The sequence below is a fragment of the Panthera tigris genome, chromosome B3 (genome assembly GCF_018350195.1).
Source record: "Panthera tigris isolate Pti1 chromosome B3, P.tigris_Pti1_mat1.1, whole genome shotgun sequence".
NCBI lineage: Eukaryota > Metazoa > Chordata > Mammalia > Carnivora > Felidae > Panthera > Panthera tigris.
This window is the reverse complement of record NC_056665.1, coordinates 57046039-57066375: the sequence shown is the minus strand read 5'-3', so window position 1 is coordinate 57066375 and position 20337 is coordinate 57046039. Positions and strand designations below refer to the sequence as shown.

The 20337-nt window shown below is 38.7% G+C and overlaps 1 long non-coding RNA gene across 1 annotated transcript; it reads left to right on the top strand.

Moving 5' to 3' along the window:
• The first annotated feature begins 3574 nt into the window (after nt 1-3574).
• Nucleotides 3575-18375, top strand: LOC122239229. The gene is made up of 4 exons (XR_006218184.1): nt 3575-3636; nt 7502-7542; nt 17251-17288; nt 18321-18375. It is a non-coding gene; the product is annotated as an uncharacterized LOC122239229 (long non-coding RNA).
• Nucleotides 18376-20337: the final 1962 nt, after the last annotated feature.

Sequence of the window (20337 nt, the reverse complement as noted above, 5' to 3'; positions counted from 1 at the left end):
TTGTCCATCCACATGCTTGTTGCCCTAGACCTTTATGATTTTGATGTTTCAACATTTCTCTTTCAAGGAAGGCCTCTAACCAACTATCTAGCCCATCTGCTGCTGACCATGAACTTTTGGACATTTTGGGGGAGGAGGGCCATTTCTTTATCCACACAAAGTAGCTGACCAATTATACCACCCTGAATTCTGCTGATTGGGAGGATTTTCCCCTCCTGCATTTCTCTTTCAGGAAGATATCAAAGTGAGGTTTAGTGTAGCAGCCATCAGGTTTTGATTCACACAAACATACTAAATCAATCTGTCCAGAAAACAAGTCTGAACTTCTCCTTTCTCTGTCAGCTAGTCATTAAGCTCCCTCATAGGCCCTAGATATAAGATGAGGGGGACGGGGCCAGGCAACAGTAACTAGTATAAGAAATGGACTTAGACCACCTGCTTATGCATTCTGGCTCTGCTCATATCCAATACCAAATATACCAGTCTAACTCAAGACAGATTGCTGCTGTGCCACCACAATCTTATGACTTAATGGATCTCATAGAACAGAGGACAGTTGATATTTCCATACTGAAAGCATCTAGTAGCATATAAGAAAAGCTATCTTTTTTTTTTTTTTTTTTTTTTTTTACTGCCATAGTTAGTAAGCTCCTTGATACTGGTCTTGGCAATGACTTTTTTCTTTTTGGATTCGACATCAAAGCAAAAGAAACAAAAGCCGAAATAAACAAGTGTGACTATGTCAACTAAAAAGCTTCTGTACAGCAAAGGAAACCATCAACAAAATGAAAAGACAATCTATCCAATGGGAGAAAATATTTGTATACAGATGGCTAAGAGGTACATAAAGAGGTGCTCAAAATCACTAATCATCAGAGAAATGCAAATTCAAACCCAACAAGATATCACTTCACACTTGTTAGAATGGCTATTTTCAAAACTAACTAACTAACTAACTAACTAAATAAACAAATAAATAAAAGCAAGAAAAACAAATGTTTTTAAGGATGTGAAGAAAACAGAACCCTCATGCAATCTTGATGAAAATGTAAATTGCGGTCACTAGGAAAAACAGTACAGAAGTTCCTCAAAAAAATTAAGAATAGAACTACCATATGATCCAACAATTCCACTTCTGGTTATTTATTTGAACAAAATAAAAGTGCTAATTGAAAAATATGAAGTGATAAAGAAAATGTGATATATATGTTATATAAAATATTAAATATGTATTTGTATATATTATATACATACACATGTGTATATATACAATGGGAAATTAATCATCCATAAAAAAAAATGAATTCTTGCCATCATGGCAACATGGATGGACCTTGAGAGCATTATGCTACAAGAAATAAGTCAGAGAAAGACAAATACCATATGACCTCACTTATATGTGGAATCCAAAAGAAATGCTCACAGATACAGAGAACAGATTGGTGGTGGTTGCCAGAAGTGGGGGGTGGGAGAAGATAGGCAAAATAAGTGAAGGGGATACAAACTTCTGGTTATGAAATAAGTAAGTCATGCATTGGTGGTAGGAATATAATGTAAATCATGGTGACTACAGTTAATGATACCGTATTGCATATTTGAAAGTTGTTTTAAGTAGATCACAAGAAAAAAATGTGTAACTATGTTTGGTGATCATTTCTTTACATATACAAATATCTAATTATTATTTTGTACACCTGTGACTAATATAATGTTATATGTAAACTATACCTCAATTAAAAAGAAAAAGCTGCCTTGGGGCACCTGGGTGGCTCAGTTGGTTAAGCATCCAACTTCAGCTTAAGTCATGATCTCATGGTTCATGAGTTCGAGCCCTGCATCAGGCTCTGTGCTGACAGCTCAGAGTGGAGCCTGCTTCCGATTCTGTGTCTCCCTCTCTCTCTGCCCCTCCCCTGCTTGCTCTCTCTCTCTCTCTCTCTCCCTCAAAAATAAATAAACATTAAAAAAATTAAAAAAGAAAAAGCTATCTTTTCTCTGCAGGTGATATTTCTTTACTCCAGAACACCAAGAATCTAGCGATCTGATTTTCCTATTAGAGCTTGCCATAAACTCTGCATGGAATCTTTTCCCATCACAGATGCCTTTAATATATGATCTGCCAGGCTTTTGGGCCCAATTGGTAGAAATATACGTACCACCACTTGGACGTGTTGTAATCCTTTTTTGGTATGGGCTCTACTCAAAGCTAACAGCCCTCTGGGCCCCCTTAATAAATGAGTCAGAACAATATTCCTTTAGGAATTTGGAGAGAGCACCACAGTATACTACCACTAGCTTTCCCAATACAATGGTGCCTTGGCACTCATGTCAATATGATTCCAGAGTTTTAAAACTTTCCTGTTTTTAATGCTATATTATAAAATTCCTCTTCAAAATTAAAAGGGTTTGTGACAAAAAATCAGAAACAAATGGCTATTTCAGATGCATATATAGCACGGTCAGGTAAGTTACTTCTCTTGATAAACTAATACTAACAAACTGATGGGATGGTCTACTCAATAAACTTATCAATTGTGGTGGTCTTGGCAGAGAAACGCCCTTGGATCACTGAAACTATGAACATTAAGATAAAAAAATCAAGAATTTACAACTGAAGTGCTGGGTACAGCACATACATTTCCCAAGGCATATCTAGTTTCCATTCTGTCAATCATCTGCCACGTTTCTTACTTTGTTTTACTTTCTTTGACAAATTAAACAACTGGGAACTCTTACATTGCCAAGGGAGCTATTTGGGCTGGTAAGATAGAGCATTTTTCTGGGAACTTGTTAAACATTTCCGGAAAGAAAACTACCTAATTTGACTACTACCAATACTGGCCTTGTGCCATATTCATGTTTATTTACACTCTCCAAGCAAACAAAACAAAACAAAACAAAACAACACAGATTGTTCAAATGCTTAGACACAATGGTATGACTGATAAGCAGAAATTCTTCACCAAGTCATGGAACTATGAGAGCTGTGTGTCTGGGAAAATGAACACTAGTAGAAGTTGGGTGTAAGAGAAAGCAGATACGTCTTTATAGGAAAGAACTTTAATGCATCTCTAAAAAGATATACTTTTTTTCATTTTGTGCAAGAATAAGGCATTAATAAATTTTACTTATAATTTTATTATTTTTTTCTTAACTCTGTTTGCTAATTGTAAAATTTAGAAGCATTAAAATTTACCTTGGAGTGTATAGTTCTGTGACTTTTGAAAAATGTAAACAATCATGTATCTACCATCAAAATCAAGACACAAATCATTTTAATCACCTGAAATTCCCTTTATGCCCATTAGTAGCTAACCACTCCCTTGACCTCTAGTTCCTGGCAATGACTGATCTCTTTTGGATCCCTATAGGTTTTCCTTTTCCAGAATGTTACATAAATGGGAATCATACAGGAATTTATTCATGTTATTGCTTGGTTCAGTAGTTCATTCCTTTTACTTCTGAGAAGTACTATACCGTATGGATGTATTACGGTTTGTTCATTCAGTCACCAGGTGAAAGACATTTGAATTGTTTCAAGTTTTCAGTGATTATGAACATGCCATAATTGTTCACTTGCAGATGAAGTTTTCATTTCATTTGGATAAATACCTAGCTGTGGAAGTACTGGGCTGTATGGTAAGTATATACGTAACTTTTAAAGAAACTTCTGAACTCTTTTCTGAAGTTGCTGTATCACTTTTGCATTCCCACCAAAAAATGTATGGATTTCCATTTGCTTCTCATCCTCACCAGCACTTACTATTGGCGGTTTTCCCTTTTTCTTTAGCCATTGGAATAGGCAAGTGGTTTGCTAATAATGTTGAAAATATTTTCATGAGCTTATTTGTCATTTGTACACCCTCTTTCATGATACGTTGGTTTGAACTTTTTCTCCATTAAAAAAATTCTGTTATTATTATTATTATTATTAGGGGCATCTTTATATATACTGAGTACACATCCATTGTGAGAAAAGTGATTTGAAAATGTTTTCTCTCAGTTTGTGTCTTGTTTGCTCTTTACAGTGTCTTACAGAGAGTCCTCAAGTTTGATGCAGTCCAATTCAAGTTTTTCTTTTATGGGTCTTGCATTTAGCCTCATTTCTAACACATCTTTTCCTATCCCAAGATTTCAAATATGGCACCAAGCACTTCTTTATCTATTCCTCTGTAATATGTGAGTCAGTGTCCATGTCTCTCATCTTCCATTGCAAGGCAATTTGCTTTCTTTGGATTCCAAGCTATTTGACTGCCTGATGACATCAGGTCTCTTATAAGGTCAAGAAAAATTATGATTTTGTAATTAACCCATCTTTTGCTTATTGTTGAGAGTAAGAATCTTAACCAGATTTTTATGTTCTAGGTGTAAGTAGAATTCTATTAATGATTATGGTTATTTTTAACATCTTTATTGAGATATGATTCAAATACCATAATATCCACCCATTTAAAATAGTTTTTTAAATATATTTGTAGAGTGTTGCAATCAATATCACTAGCTAATTTTCAAACATTTCATCAGCCCCGAAAGAAACCCTATACACATGAGCAGTCACTTTGCACGTTTCTTTCCCAGCCCTAAATAACCTCCAATATACCTTCTATTTCTATAGTTCTGTCTATTCTCGACATTTTATATACATGGAATCATATAATATATGGTATTTTGTGACTGGATTCTTTCATTTACCATGTTTTTAAGGTTCACCCATTGTTATAAAAAGTATCAAAACTTAATTTCTTTATATGGATGAATAATATTCCATTGTATGGATATACCATATTCATCATTTGGTAGACATTTGTATTTTTCCACTTTTTGGTTATTATCAATAATTCTACTATTAAAATTTGTGTACGAGGTTTTTCATTTACCTTGGGTATTTACCTAGGAGTGGAATTGCTAAGTATATGGTCACTCTATTTTTGACATTTTCAGGAACTGACGAACTGCTTTCCAAAGTGGTTTTTATCAGTTTTATTATTTCTCAATACACCTTAAGTATAGATGATTAAGGTCATTATATTCTTTGGGCTCATTATCTATAATCATCATTAGTCCATTGATGGATTAGTCTACCGATGGACTGAAGTAGGTGAGGATTTTTTTGGACAATCATTTAATAGTAAGAGTCCAGGCAAGAGATCATGAGAACTAAAGCAATAACAGTAAAATTTGGGTTCTTGCAGAAGGTCAGCCTGGGTTTTGACATTTTAAATAATTTCCCCCTTGCTCCTAATTATAAAAGTAGCCCAGTGCTGCTTCTACTTGTTGAGTCATGTCCAAAATCACCACTTGAGCTTTTCTAGAACATTTACCTCATGTCTAAGCAGCTGACATAATTATACCAGTCTGTTGAATGACTTTCTGATTTCCTGCTCCATATAGTTCATAATTTTCTTCCACCAGTAGAAAATGGTGGTCTTGGTATTCATACTTACTCATCATTCAACCACACTTTCTTCCCCCAAAGTCTAGCACTAAGATATAATAGAGTTACTTTACTAACCTCTTTACTCTTGATCTTTTGCAAATTTCCATAGGCCTCTTACATAATTTTCATTTTTCTTAAATATAACAGTGCAGTTAAAAAGTTATGCAATCTTTTTTCTTTATAACATCTGTTTCAGAAATCATTATAGCTCATGTTTCTTCATCGCATAAATTGCCTTATTTTGATTTCCTCACTTTTATGTCATTTCTTTTCCATGTCAATATGATTAAGGCTATATTTAGAAACAGCATTTTCAGACAACCTTTGCTCTTCTGGCTGCAATTTTTGTGAACATGCTTTCTGGTTTCAATTTCCATGGAGATATACCCTTTCTCTTCACAGCTTGTCTTCCCCATTCCCTTCCCCTACTTACACACATAATCCCAACAGATTTAATTTTTCCTTAGCATTTTTAAGTCAAAATAGTGTAATATTCTTATTTCTCATTAATATATGCTTTCCTACATTTTAGAAATTTGACTATGAATCATACAAAGAATCTCAAAATATAGATAAATAAGATTTCTTTATTCTTTATGTGACTGACTTGAAGAATAATCAACTAATGTGAACTGTAAGGATCAAGGAAATAAGCAGCCTCCCACTGAGGTCCCAAGGGTCAGTGGTAATAGGCCAAGATACAGGGGCCATATACATGTAAAAACCAATCTTGCTGGGCTATACTAGCATCTCACAGCCAGTGTAGTCCAATAAGATCAGTTTTGACATGTATTTGTCCATTACACTGAGTTAATGATACAGTAGACTCGTGTGTGTGTGTGTGTGTGTGTGTGTGTGTGTGTGTGTGTGTGTGTTTTATATCTTATTGGTTGGGCTGCAGTCCTAAAAATGTGACCAGGAGAAAGAAAATAGGAAATGATACATATACTAAATAGCATTTTCCTTGTCATCAAAACAAAACAAAAAAGTTAATTTTAGCTCTCTCTATATGCATTTTTGTTCTTTTCTTTTTTTGATGGTGGAGGTAATTTTTAAAAAGCATCTACTTCTCTCTTTCTAGATAGTGATATAGAAAAGTTAATTACTTTTATGAGTTCCAATGGCTTTTGTCGTAAATTGTTAAAAAAAATCTAATAGAATATCAGGGACTTTCTTACAGAAAGATCTAGTAAAAACACACTAATGACACACTTCATTTGTTATTAGCTCTTGGAAAATTCCACTCCCACTTTGAGTTTTACAGTTAGGACTATCTCTACCATCAAGTCATCAGTAAAAATGCTTAATAAAAGAGCCAGTGTCAGAATCTCCCTTATGGGCTGGTGGAATAATAGAGCTGCTTTAGGAGATGAAATAGGAAAGACCAAAAGGCAGACTCTTCCCTTTATGCCCTTCCCAAATGCAGGCTTTATTTCAACATCACAGTATCTTAGGCCCCTACAGTTCATTCTTTCTTTTTGCTTAGTGTCTTAAGATTCTTTTAAAATCTATTTTTTTAATGTTTATTTTTGAGAGAGAGAGCGCGCGCGCACAAGTGGGGGAGGGGGAGGGACAGGGAGAGACAGGGACAGAGGTTCCAAAGCAGGCCGCACACTGACAACTGAGAGCACAATGAGGGGCTCCAACTCATGACTCATGAACTGCGAGATGGTGACCTGAGCCAAAGTTGGACACTCAACCGACTGAGCCACCCATGTGCCCCTGAAATCTTAGTTTTTATCATCAAGAGGCAATACAGCTCAACCTTTAAGAATGTGGTCCATATAACCAGATGCCCTGTACTCTAATTTTTGCTCCAATATTTACTATGAGAAATATACTTCATATTATTTATAAGATAAAGGGTTAACCTGAAACAGGTCTTGTAATCCCTTAAGACTGATATGAGGATTAAATGAAATATCCATACCCAGTTTCTAAAACAACTCCTGACATTTAGTAAGCACTCATTCAATATTAGCTATTAATATTACCTAAGAGACTAAACAAATTCATCACCAATTACCAAGTGCTAAATTCTTTATTAAAATGTACTTCTCATTCTAGGTGGATTCTGCACGGATGGAGCAGAGAACAATGAGGGGAAGGTCATGATATGTCTTGAGTACTAAAGACTGTTAAGGGAATATAGACTTGGTGTGTGTGTGTGTGTGTGTGTGTGTGTGTGTGTGTGTATGTGTGTATAGTAATTATTCTTAAAGATGGTTTCCAAAATTATATGTTTTGAGCCCCACAAGACATGGATCCTCCTTGGTCAAGGTTAGCAGTGATTCTCAAAATTTCTCAAATGTGCATATGCACCGCTTAGACATTTTATTAAAAGACATATTTTATTCATTATATCTGGGATGGATGCAAGATTCTAGATTTCTAACAGGCCGACACCAAAGCTGGTGATCTTTCTGGGGGCACATAAGTAATAAGGACAGAGAACATTATGAGTAAGGACAAAATTAAACACTGCATTGGACTTTCCATTTTCCTCTGTGTCATATTAACACTGCCATCATAGTTACCCTGGCCAAAAACCCCTTAGTTCATATGTGGCCACATGACTTGATCTTGAATTTTCACTGGGTCATGTACTGTGATGTCAGGGCATACTCAACATAGTTGGGAGTAGACATGTAATTGGATAGTCATGTGGCTGTTTGGGGGAACTGATTCTATTGCCTTTGAAATAGCATAATATTTCCTGCTTCCAAATCAGACCCTCTGGAGACATAATGGAAAATGGGTTCAGTGAGGGCATTTTAGTGCCTTCATGGGAGACACTCCATTACTTGACCTTCTGATGATGATAAACCCCTTGTGAGGTCAGAATCACATTCATCAAACACTAATTGAATGTTTACTATTTGACACTGGATAGTCCAATGTTCTACAAACTGGCACTGAGAAAAACTTTAGAGACTCATTAATCCAACTCTCTCTACTCACAGATTAGAAATCTGAGGTTCAGCGGTATTAAGTGACTTGTGCAAGACAACCTAGAAAGTTAGAAGCAGCTTCATTCTCCTCCAAATAATGCTGTCTCCAAAAGGATATAGAATATGCTTTAGACACAAGAATGCTACCAAGCCAAGTAACCTGTAATATGCAAAATATGTGTGCTTATGCTGAGTTATTTGAATGGTATATGTCATAAGGACAGGTGTGGCCAAGAAAGTTTAAGGGATATGTGGCACTGAAGCTGGACTTCAAAGGAAGAATAAAGCAGATGCAAGTTTAGTTTTCCAATAAGAAAGTCAAAATTAAAAGGGATAATGCTCAATGCATTATCATGGAACTATTATGGAACACAGGGGATGGTAATTGTAATGAAATGTGGAGAGATATTTGGAAAGACAGTCATGCAAGGAATGTCTGGGATCTGGAAAACTGAGACACTGATGAACTGATCCAAGATGTAGGAACAGAAGGTCCAGGAAGGTCCAGAGAGATCCTGAAGTTAACTTATTCCTAGAGACTGGGATTTTGGTTACAGGAATTAATTCCCCAGGAAGATTGTCTGTGTAAATAGAATCTAGAAAACAAACAAAGAAAAAAAAAGGATACTGGAAAGTAAGCAAAGGCAGGGATTCAGGTATAATGGAATAAGGTATATTGGAATTGGGATAAGAAGAGGGACATTAATTTCAAGGAATCAAACAAAACAGTATCAGAGGTATTGGTACTCAGGTATATGGTCAGAGTAGAGCATAGCTGATATGACCCTTATCTCCTAGCCCAAGGACTTGATAATTCCCCTTGACCAAAAACAGATTTATCTATGGGTAGAAATAGGTGAGTTAACGGACTATAATTTGGATTGTTAGGGAAATGGAATCTAGGATTGAAGCATTTCACTCTCAAAAGGGATAGATTTCTTCCTCTGAGGGTCAGCTATATTTTTTTTTTAAAAACTTCATTTATTTTGAGAGAAGAACGCATGAGCCAGGGAGGGGCAGAGACAGAGTGTGAGAGAGAGAATCCCAAGTAGGCTCCATGCTGTCAGCACAGAGCCCAATGTGGGGTTGCATGTCACAAACTGTGAGATCATGACCTGAGCTGAGATCAAGAAGAGGCCCACGAACTATGGTATCATGACCTGAGCCAAAACCAGGAATCAGATTCTTAACAGACTGAGCCACCCAGGCGCCCTGAGCGTCAGCTAGGTTAACATGCAATAGTGTGCCATACTGAGAAAGGTATTACCATAGTAAAACTAGGGAGACAGAGCTGTGGGCACCGGAGCCAAGTCATTTTGCTGCTCCCACATACCTAGGGATGATGTGTTTGGCCTTAAGAAATCACTGGGATTGGAGATAAATCTAGGGTTAAAATTTGACATGTGACACTAATCTATTGTATGGACCAAGTTAAGGCACTTACTTCAACTCCTTGAGCCAAATTTGTTCTGCAAAATGGGGCAGGTGGACTGCCTTGCTCATTTCATCTTTTTTGGGTAAAGTTAAAATTCAAAATAATTTCAGATTTACAAAAGAGTCACAAAAATAGTACAAAGGAGGACCATATACACTGTATGCCCTTTAACAAGATTCCCCCAATATTAACTTTTTCTAAATCGCATTGGCTTTATCATTCTATATGTGTGTGTATTTAATTTTCTTTCTGAACCATTTGAGGGTAGGTTACAGATAAATTGTCCCTTTACCCCCAAATACTTCAGTTTGCATTTCCTCAAAACAAGAACATTTTCTTACATAAAAATAGTTCTAAAAATCAGGAAATTAATCATCTAAAATAAAGAAATCCAAATTTTTCCAATTATCCTAAAATTCCCTTTAGAGAAAAAGACTTTGTTTTCTTTTTTGATGTGGTATAAAATCTAATCCAGGATCTTACAATGCATTTAGCTGTCAAGTCTAGTAAGTCTCTTTTAATCTGGACAGTTCCTCAGTCCTTGTCTTTTATGACTCTAACCTTTTTGAAGAGTATCGGCCAGTTATTTTGTCCCGCAATAGGGTTTTTGATGTTTCTTCACCCGTTAATTCAGGCTAGGCAGCGTTGACAGGAACAACGCTGACTTCATGTTTTGTTGTCAGAATCAAAAGCAAAAACTTATATGAAAGTGCTTGGTAAATGTAAAGTTCTATCCCAAACCTAGGGTTGAAGATTAAAAGGATTATTATTCCTTTCAATCCATTATCCCCCCTCTCTGTTTATGTCTTCTAGAATATGTAATGTGTCCACTGGAAAGTAGCACTAGGATAAAATTCCTCCCTTAGGTACAGTATTGAAGCTGGAGGATATAGGTAAATCCTATACGTTGTTCACTATGAGAGAAACTTTAAAACACTGGCATTAGAATAACCTCAGGTCCTCTGTTCCTCCTCTAAATCCTTCCTTATTTCTTCATATAAATATTTCAAATTCTTGTGAAATCCTGACACATTTAATTCCATTTGGATGTTTGCTTCCCAGAGGATCAGGATTAATAGAGGGAAGTAATGCTTGCCTGGATGTTATGGGAAGGACAAGGGGAAAAAATATTCATCACCACCTGAAAAGCAGGGCACATCACTGAAACAGGCAAGTTGTCTGGCAAAAATACTTTAGGGATACTTCTCCCTGCACCAGTCCAAATCATCAGGCTTTGAAATCATAGTCAAATGTCCCCAGTCATTTGCATTCTAGAGACACCAGAGAATGTCAGCTCCATCTAGGAGTGAAAAACCAATTGGGTCAGGAGTCGAGTGCTAGAACAGAAGCCTCAGGAAAGGAAAGGAAAATGGAAGACACATAATGTGGATCCAGTAATGTACCATAATAAGTGTCCCCTTAAGCAAGAAGAGTGAGGTTTATTGATTTTATATTAGTTGGTTCTAAGAACAATGATTAAGAATGAGAGGAAAACATCCACTCCCCTGAAGGAGCATTTCCAGCTCTTAAATGAGCATGGGTAATGATCCCTCATATTTCATTTTCACAGTGTCACGTAAACAACTAGGAGACCAGCCTGCCTGGAGTTGCAGCCAATCACAGCAGTTTTCTGTAGCAAGGATTCTGTCTGATGTGTGAAAGGCACATCAGCTTTTCAGAGGTAGAAGAGCCAACCTTCCCCAGGGCTTCCTGTTGGCTTCAATCTTTGGTGATGCTCAGAAGGTGGGCGCCGGTCCCAGAATCGCCCATAGACTGACTTGCACGGCCTCAGGGGACAGCCTGGCATCCTTTGTCAGGAGTCAAAATGCTTCCAGCAATCCCCAAAGTACTGAATGATCTCTGCAGGAACGAGGGGGTGAGAAAGAGAGAACATTTGACTTATATCTGCATTTAATGCAGACAAAAGGATGGCATGTTCATTTATGAAGACCTCAAGAAAACATCTTCATTGGTCTAATTTAAAACCATACCAGCTGGGCAGATAAATCATTATGTAAACCGTATCACTGCTATCAGAATATTTTAAGGAAATGAGGAAAGATTAGGTATGTTTCTATTCATGAATTCTCTCCTTCCTACACACACACACACACACACACATACACACACACACACACACACACACACACACACACAAATGCTGAATTTGCTATAATTAGTTTTGTTCTCTGCAGAAAGCTTCATTTATTGGGGATGCTATTAAACAAGTGAAATACAAATTACAAGTGACATTGATATGATCATAATCATTCCTTCCTGGCTGCCAGAGATATTTTCTGAGAGGAACCTGCATTTCTACAGATGGCAGAAAAAAAATGAGGCCCGCAGAACACACCATTATTCCTGCGAGGCCCTCAGTTCATTAGTTGAAGCAGCCAAGTCTTCAAGAGCTGCAACTGATCAGCAAATAGGAAATGAGCAAGAATATAAATTCCCAGCAAACCAAATCATTAACATTTGCCGCCTGCATCCTGGAAACACAGTAAATCAAATGTGTCATCATTTATCAAGACAAAATATCATTACTAATTGGGATTAATTTGCTGCTGTGGGATTGCTGACCTTTGCTGAAAGAAAATAAAACTGCTCGTTAGCTGTCTTCATTTAATTTTCCTTGAAGGAGGGAGAGGGGAAAAGGCGGTCTGCCTTGGGGAGGAGGGAAGGGTGCGTGGGAGCATTCTGATCTTCCAAATAGCTACACATTCCAAAGTCACAAAGCAATGGAAGAACCTGCTGATAGGCTATTGCCAATAGATAATTCAGGAGTTTTGCTATGTGCCCAGAGATCACGGTGGTTCCAGGTGTCACTGTCTGTGATTTAGCACTGTCTTGGGAAAGAGTAATCAGAAAAATTGCCAGGGTGGAATTATATACGATTTCATTTACAAATAAGAAAAGGCAAGCACAATTACAAGGGAGCAGCCCAGGGTTTATCTGTGTGCACTAATATTAAAGGGGGTTCAAAATAAGTAACACATATGTCTTAGCATCCCCGGTGATTTCACGTATGTCTGTGGTCTATGTGGAACCACGGACTTAGTAACTGTGGGTGAAAAAACGATGGATGCGTGTACTTTGCAAGGTGGCCATAAATGTCTCAGTCAGGGTTCTTGTCTTTTAGCCCCCCCGCCCCCCAAAAAACTGTGGATCTGGAGAATTAAACTGGGAATTCAAATGAACAAGTTAACCACCATTGACCTTTTGAGTTTTCAAAACATTAAAATATTATTTATCTTGATAACTGTGGTTTTTGGTACTCCCTTAAATTCTGCACCCCAGGTAAGAGCCTTCCTCACCTTACCCTAGCAGTGCCAGGCATGGTTTAGGGTTAAGTGATTTACTCATTACCACAACTAATGAAAAAATTGAAGATGTTACCTCCTGAGGTAACAAATCTGGCAAGCAGTGGAGCCAAATTTCAAAGCCAGAGCCCTGATGCTCCAGCCAGCATCCATGCTCTTAACACTTCCACTGTGCTTCACTACTGCTGATGAACTGGAAAGGATAAGAAGTGGACCATGTCACCAAGCACTGTGTGATGTCATGGGAAGTTTACACACACACACACACACACACACACACACCCCTGAAACAATTAGATGCCAGGCAATGACTAATTAAATGGAACAATGTATGGATGAACCAATCTATGATTCAGGGATATTGAAGATCAAAAACAAAGAAACCCTAAATGCTTTATTTAAGTGCTATAGTGAGCACTGCATTAACACATCTGCAAGTCAGTGCCAGCTACTTGCTAAGAGATGTCAAACACAAAGTTCTGGATCAAAGGAGGAAAGGGAATTGGGCAAAGTGTGCTGTCCAGACCTGCACAGATTCTGTCTCTGGTCAATCTATTTGGGGAGTTTACCAATCTCCAATTCAAAAGTGCCTTTGCTTATTTGCCTTTCAACATGAGCTAATGTTTGCAGTGCTGGAAGCATATTAATGCTCGTGCTAACATGTCTTAAAACAATTTTCTCCTCTTAATTAGGAAAAGCATTCTCCCTTAATAATTTGGCACTATGGATATGCTTAGCAAATTTTCTATGTGACTCTTTCAAAGGTATGTGAGGTGGCACACTGTGACTGCCTGGGAGGTGGGAGGAAGGAGTGCCAAGCCAGGCCAATTGTCCCAAATTATGGTTTAAACGAGCTCTAATCTTACTAAAATTTGTGCTATTCCATAATTCAGTGTAATGGAGAGACCCAAATGCATGAGTCATGTAAACTGTTGCAGGAGATGTCAGGTGAAGAGGCTCCTCTGCAGAAGGGCTGTGAGTAAATGCATTGCTTGTGTACTATTCAGATACCTGCAAAGAAGGACAGAGAAGGAGGAGAGGTTTAAGAGACACACAGCCCTCACCAAAAATAATGCTCCCACAAGCCATGGCCAAGGACAGCTTCAGGAAACTGAGCTGAGGGCTCTGCTTATTTAAAAATGTTTCTGTACCTGAATTTTCTTTTAGTTGAAGATGGTCTCTTTATTGAATTATCTCGTACATACTCACTTGAATCCAAGCCTGAATCTTATTGATATTGGAATCCTCAGGCATCTAACCCCAGTGCATCAGGGTCAACCTGGTTTTAACCATATTACTTAGGTCTTATGAGTGATTGCTTCTGGTGTTTTATCCTGTTCTGGAGTCTCTATGAAACAGGCAAGGATTTTAGGATTTCAGTTTGGTAGTGGCCAGTTTTGGCTGCTCGGAGTAACGTAAGAGTTGATTAATTCACATTCATAATCATTTTTAAATCTCCCTACCCTAGCCCATCTACGCATCTCCTTACCTGGTGAAAAGAAGTAGTTTTAATCAAAGATGATATCTATAGAGACATATAATTTTATAACCTGTCCCTTTTAAAACTCGGAAGGTTTTAGTTAACATGTTACAATGATTGGATTGCATATTGGCTCTTCATGAGTTCCTGTAGATCTACCCTAAATATTATGTAGAAGTGTTTCTTATCTGGGAATTGAGAAATAAAGGCATTTTAAAGCAACTAAAGCACACTATGAGGTAAAAAGGTATACAATTTTGCTAAATCCCCTAACATTCCAGGTTATTATAGTTATAGCTACAAATTTTATCTGCCAGCATCTTTCTAGCAGATATTTGCTAGTGATCCTATAGCTAAGAATTAGATTGATTCTCGAGTGCTTTCAGTCTTTCTGGTGGGACCAATTGGATGCAATTGGAAAATAGAGGCTGATTTTGCTTGTGGAATTTTACCAAAATTTATTGATTTCCTGATGTGTGGCTTAAAGGAAGAAGCTTTGAGTTTATGCAAACTCAGCCTCTCTGTATTGCAACATCATTCCTTGTCCTCTACAGATTAAGTCCCCTGCCCCAGCCCCCATCTTCACAATACTGTGATCCAAAGTGAGGGTCTATAAGCTCTGTTTTGTGTCTAGGGGGCATTTTATCTAGTGAGCTCCTGGACCCTTAACAAACCTGAGGTTAGTAGCTCCCCCAACTCAGAATCAGAACACCTTATTGATTCTGGATTTTTCAGGGTTCCTGGCATAAGGATACTGCCCAGAGGCACATGCCTCCCATCCCCAGCTGCCCTCCCACCCCTGCAATCCAGCTGAAATAAATAAGGCAACACTGCATTGCACTGGCCCTCCAGAGCAAACATTGTAAAGGTCAAGAACTCCAACTCTAAATATACCCAATCCCCAAAGGACTCTATAAACCTTTCAGGGGGAAAACAAACAAACAAACAAACAAGCCAGTAATGCATGACCTTAGAAGGTAGTTATATGCCTCAAAAGGGAGTTATTCAAGGAAGATGTGGCAAAGGAGCAGGGCCAGACTATGGAGTTGGGTCTTTGGGGTGCCTGGGTGGCTCAGTTGGTTAAGCATCCAACTTCAGCTCAGGTCATGATCTCAGGGTTTGTGGGTTTGAACCCTACGCTGGGCTCTGTGCTGACAGCTCGGAGCCTGGAGCCTGCTTCAATTCTGGGTCTCCCTCTCTCTTTGCCCCTCCCTCACTCATGGTCTGTCTGTCTGTCTCTCTCTCTCTCTCTCTCTCAAAGTAAATAAACATTAAAACTGTCCTCTTTCACTCTTTCAGCTGTGTGTCTTGTTTAGCTTAGAACCCTCTTCCACCTCAACAGCCTCTGTGTCTCTGTCTAGTTCAGTATGCCTGCTCCTCTTCGTCCATACTGCAGGTCTTACAGAGTCCCTTTGACTCTCTACTCTTCTCTAGCCATTTTATGCCAAGGCTTTTTCCATTCTAATGAGAAGAATCTCTTTTCATTTTTTTTTTTTTATCTCTGCCATCATCACTAGTTTTGTTTGTTTGTTTTCTGGGTCATGGTCATTACATTTCTGATTTCTGTTTTCCATATTTTTGCTTCCTGTATATGAATTCACAGCGAGAAAGTGTGGCAGTTCATTTTCCCTTCCACATTTGCTCCCATGTCAGGTTCTGTATACAGTAGCCTGACAGTTTTTTCTCTTTCCCCACCTGCCCCCTAATGACAGAGCTCAGGTCATCTTATATCATCTCTCCTGGTCTCACTGTCACAAGGTCACTGTTCACCTGGATCACACCATCTTCTACTTCTCTCACTGACTACCCAGTTCACCCTGGACCATCATGTGTTCCTGTCGTTGTGACCTGAACTGCTGGCTCACACACACTGAGTCTATCTCTTCTCTCAGGCTTGTTCCATATGCTTATGCAAGAACAGCTGCTCATCTACTTCCATAGTCTTTGGAAGGAAAAAAAAAACTAACTTGAGAGACTGCCACACCATCAGACCAAAAATAACACCACAAACCTACAAATTTCCTTCTCTCTGATCTTTTCACTTTATCTAATTTAAGTGTTCCCCTTCCCAAATACCACCACCACCATGACATACATCTCACCACAGCTGACCAGATTCATCAACACAGTAATGCTGACTCAGGATAAAAGTCATAGGTGTCCATATCCTGCCTGGCACATGGGCTTTAGATTATTCCCTTGTACATCATCAGTAAAGGAGAGAGATCACTACATACACGTAGTCTGCAAATCCCTTGGAGACAGAGACTATGTCATAGATTTTGTGGGTGCTTATTTTTGTTGTTATTATTTTGTTTTTAACCTTGAGTGCCAAGCATTGTGCTGGGAACCTAGAAGGCCCCAAGTAATTCTTCTCGATATTTTGAACGACTGAGTAATTTAATTTCCCCTGAGTAAGGCTAGTTCATTGACATCCCAGGAAGAGCGGCGATAAATTCCAATATAAGCCTACCTCCCCAAATTCCTCCCACCCTTGAAACGGATGTTTTTACAACCTTGCAGATTGGTCGAACACATTTTTGACCGAACAGTTTGTCAGTGTCTTAATGTAGACCATCTCACATGTTTTCTTTTTCTCAACTCTCTCTTCCTCATTTTCCCCACAGGTAATGATCCCTGAATTCATAACACCTCCTGCCTCAAGGTAATGATCCCTGAATTCCTATCTCCATCTGATTTTATTCATTTTTCTACTACATGCTTTCTTTAAAGAAACTTGGCACTCTTTTGTTCCCTATTTCTGTCTTGTTTTTGTTTTATTTTGCATAATTGAAAATTAAAATTAAAAATATCATTGATGACTGGGCAAAGAACTGCACATTTCAAAAACCCCTAAATTTGAGAGCTATTTTTTCTCCAAAACCATTCTTGGCTTTACCCCTGAGATAACCCATAGGAAAGTGATAAGCTGATGAGAAGAGATTGAGCTGCCATTCAAACACGCCCACCACCACACCCCCTTCTTCCATCTCAAGGATAAAATGATATTATTTATAGTATTTTGTAGTAACACCCCAGATTTAGCTCCAGAGGGTTATGCTTTATCTAAACAAGTTCTTTTGTCTCATGTTTACATTTATGGTAGCATAAAAAATCCTGCAAAACAACAAGAAGGCAGCAGATAATATTTTTGAAATATCATTGGGAATCTTGGCAGCAGTAAAATGTACTCAGGCTTCCAAACAGATATAAAGTCATTTCTCAAAGGAACAGACAAATTTATAGGGTTAGTAGATGCTGATTAGGCTTAAAAAGGGGGCTACTCAAATAGAATCACAGAACCCTTTCCTTAGCAATACCTTAAGGGACAGAGGTTTGAAGGAGCTGAAACAGCCTTGGAGCCTTGGCCAGAATTCTCCTTAGCTTGCCACACCTTGTTTAGGTGCTTTGGAACTTTGTGACAAGCTATATGTTATTGGAGGTGCAAGCTAATGACATTAGAACTCAAGCCAGTTTGAAGAGAGGCTTTGTTGTAAAAATAATATTATAGATCAAATCCCATATTTGTCATTTGTCTTGCTTTCTGGATAAGAGAAGAACGTGGCAAAACATGATTCACATTCCCACAGGGTAACAATGGCTGCTGCTGGGCAATGATTTTCTCATTTGAATAGTTCCTGTCTAGCTCACCATGGTGTTTACCATCTCCTCATGTATTTCACTTCATTCATTTAAGTAACTTGGTTGAACTCTGGAGCCATTCCCAATTTCTACCAGAAGCCTTCTGAAAGGTAAGGGTAAATTTATTCAAGAATGATCCCTTGCAAACTGGCCTCCTCATGTTCAGCAGAAGCTGGGTATAGCCCATTGCTTATGGCAATCAGTGGTGGTCTGGACCATAATCCACCTCTGATAATAATGAAAAGTAAGATTGGTTCTTCCTCCACCATGGATATGGCTGTGATAAATTGTGCTACTGGCTTGCCATGTCATATGATTGCAACTGTAAGGCTTGAGACTGATCCCTTGACCGTGTCAGAGGAGAGGGAGTCCTCACCCTCAACCAGGTTAAGCTGAGCTAGCAGGATATGGCCAAATATATAATTTTACTACACTATGTGATTCTGGCCCCTCATCACACCAGCATGGGCCAGTGATAGTTTTGTCATACAACTTAGAAGAGTTAGGGTTTCCTGCCCAGAGTCTGATTCTTAACCTTGTGAGATCTCTGTGCTCAGTCCTAACATGTAACAGGCAATAGGGGCTCACATTTCTGCTACCTCTCTGTTTCTTGGAATTTACCCATGACCCTGCTACAGTAAGCTTTGTGAGAGTGCTTGTTGACTATTTGCCCTTGTTTCCGTAACAATTGGTACCAGACATCTGACCAAAGACCCATCTAGGACTTCCAGTGTAAATAAAAGGATTAGAGATCAAAGTCCTGCCTTGCGGATAGGGTAAGTCTTACAGGTGTCTAGTTTGGGCAGCATAGCTGGCTACTGGCATGGCTGATCACAGTTAATGGAAACTAGCCCATGAAGTCCTCAGAAATGGAAGATTAGCAGGAATAAGACGACCTATATTAAATTCCTAGGTTGTTGATAAAGGTCTTAAGAGTCAGAAAGGAGTGAGCTACATTTAGGGTAATATCGAACTATGCCCCCTCATAAACCACACACATTCATACGTGTGCACATACACATACACACGCAATGGAGATGAACTCACCAGATGTTTACTGAAGGACTGACTGACTGGTTGGTGTAAGATAGAAGAGATATTAGAGGAGTATGAAGGCCGTCTATAAGATGGGGATAAAGGAGGCTCCCAAATAGAATCCCAAATAGAATAGAGGGATAGCTGACCATTTCCTTGACACTCCAAAGTCACTGAGTGACCCAGAGGTTGATGCAGAGACACAGGCTGTCGGACTACAGAAGGCTCCACATGGAATTCATATACTAGATGGACAACTCTGTTTCCTTTTCAGTTTGGTGACACAACATGAGAAAACATAAGACTGTGCTTCTCCCACAACGATGACCTTCCTCAGCCAACATGTCCTGATGATAGACCAGTACCAGAAGTGATATGGGGAGAGACGATAGCCATCTTAGTGTCTGCAAATAAAATAACCTTTCCCCCAGTCCTATTGCTCTTTTGCCAAATTAAGATATGCCACAAGTACATGCCAATAAAATTGATGGTCACCAATGTGTCCTTAGAGGCTAAGCAAGGCACACAGTACAACTATTCCTTCCTTTAACATGACACAGGTTCCTCAGTCACAGAAAAGGCTTGGGAGCCCTGGATGGATGAACTTTGTTTAACCTTTGAACCACAGCCAATGATACCAGTCGTCTTACTTCTCTGGACTTGACCATGTACTCTTCCTCGGGCTATTCTTACAAATTCTTACAAAGTGGGGCACCTGGATGGCTCAGTCTGTTAAGCATCTGACTCTTGATTTCTGCTCAGGTCATGGTCTCAGGGTGGTGAGATCAAGCCCCATGATGGAGCCTGCTTAATATATTCTCATTCTCATTCTCATTCTCTCTCTCTCTCTCTCTCTCTCTCCCTCTTTTCCTCCCTCCCTCCCTCTTTCCTGCCCCTCTCCCTGCTCATGCAAGCTCTCTTTCTCTAAAACAAACAAAAACCCAAAATTCTTATAAAGTGGACCCTCTATGCTTTGGATGAATATGATCAACACTCTGGAATTAGTCACTTGGTCAATATTGACCATCTTTTAGAGT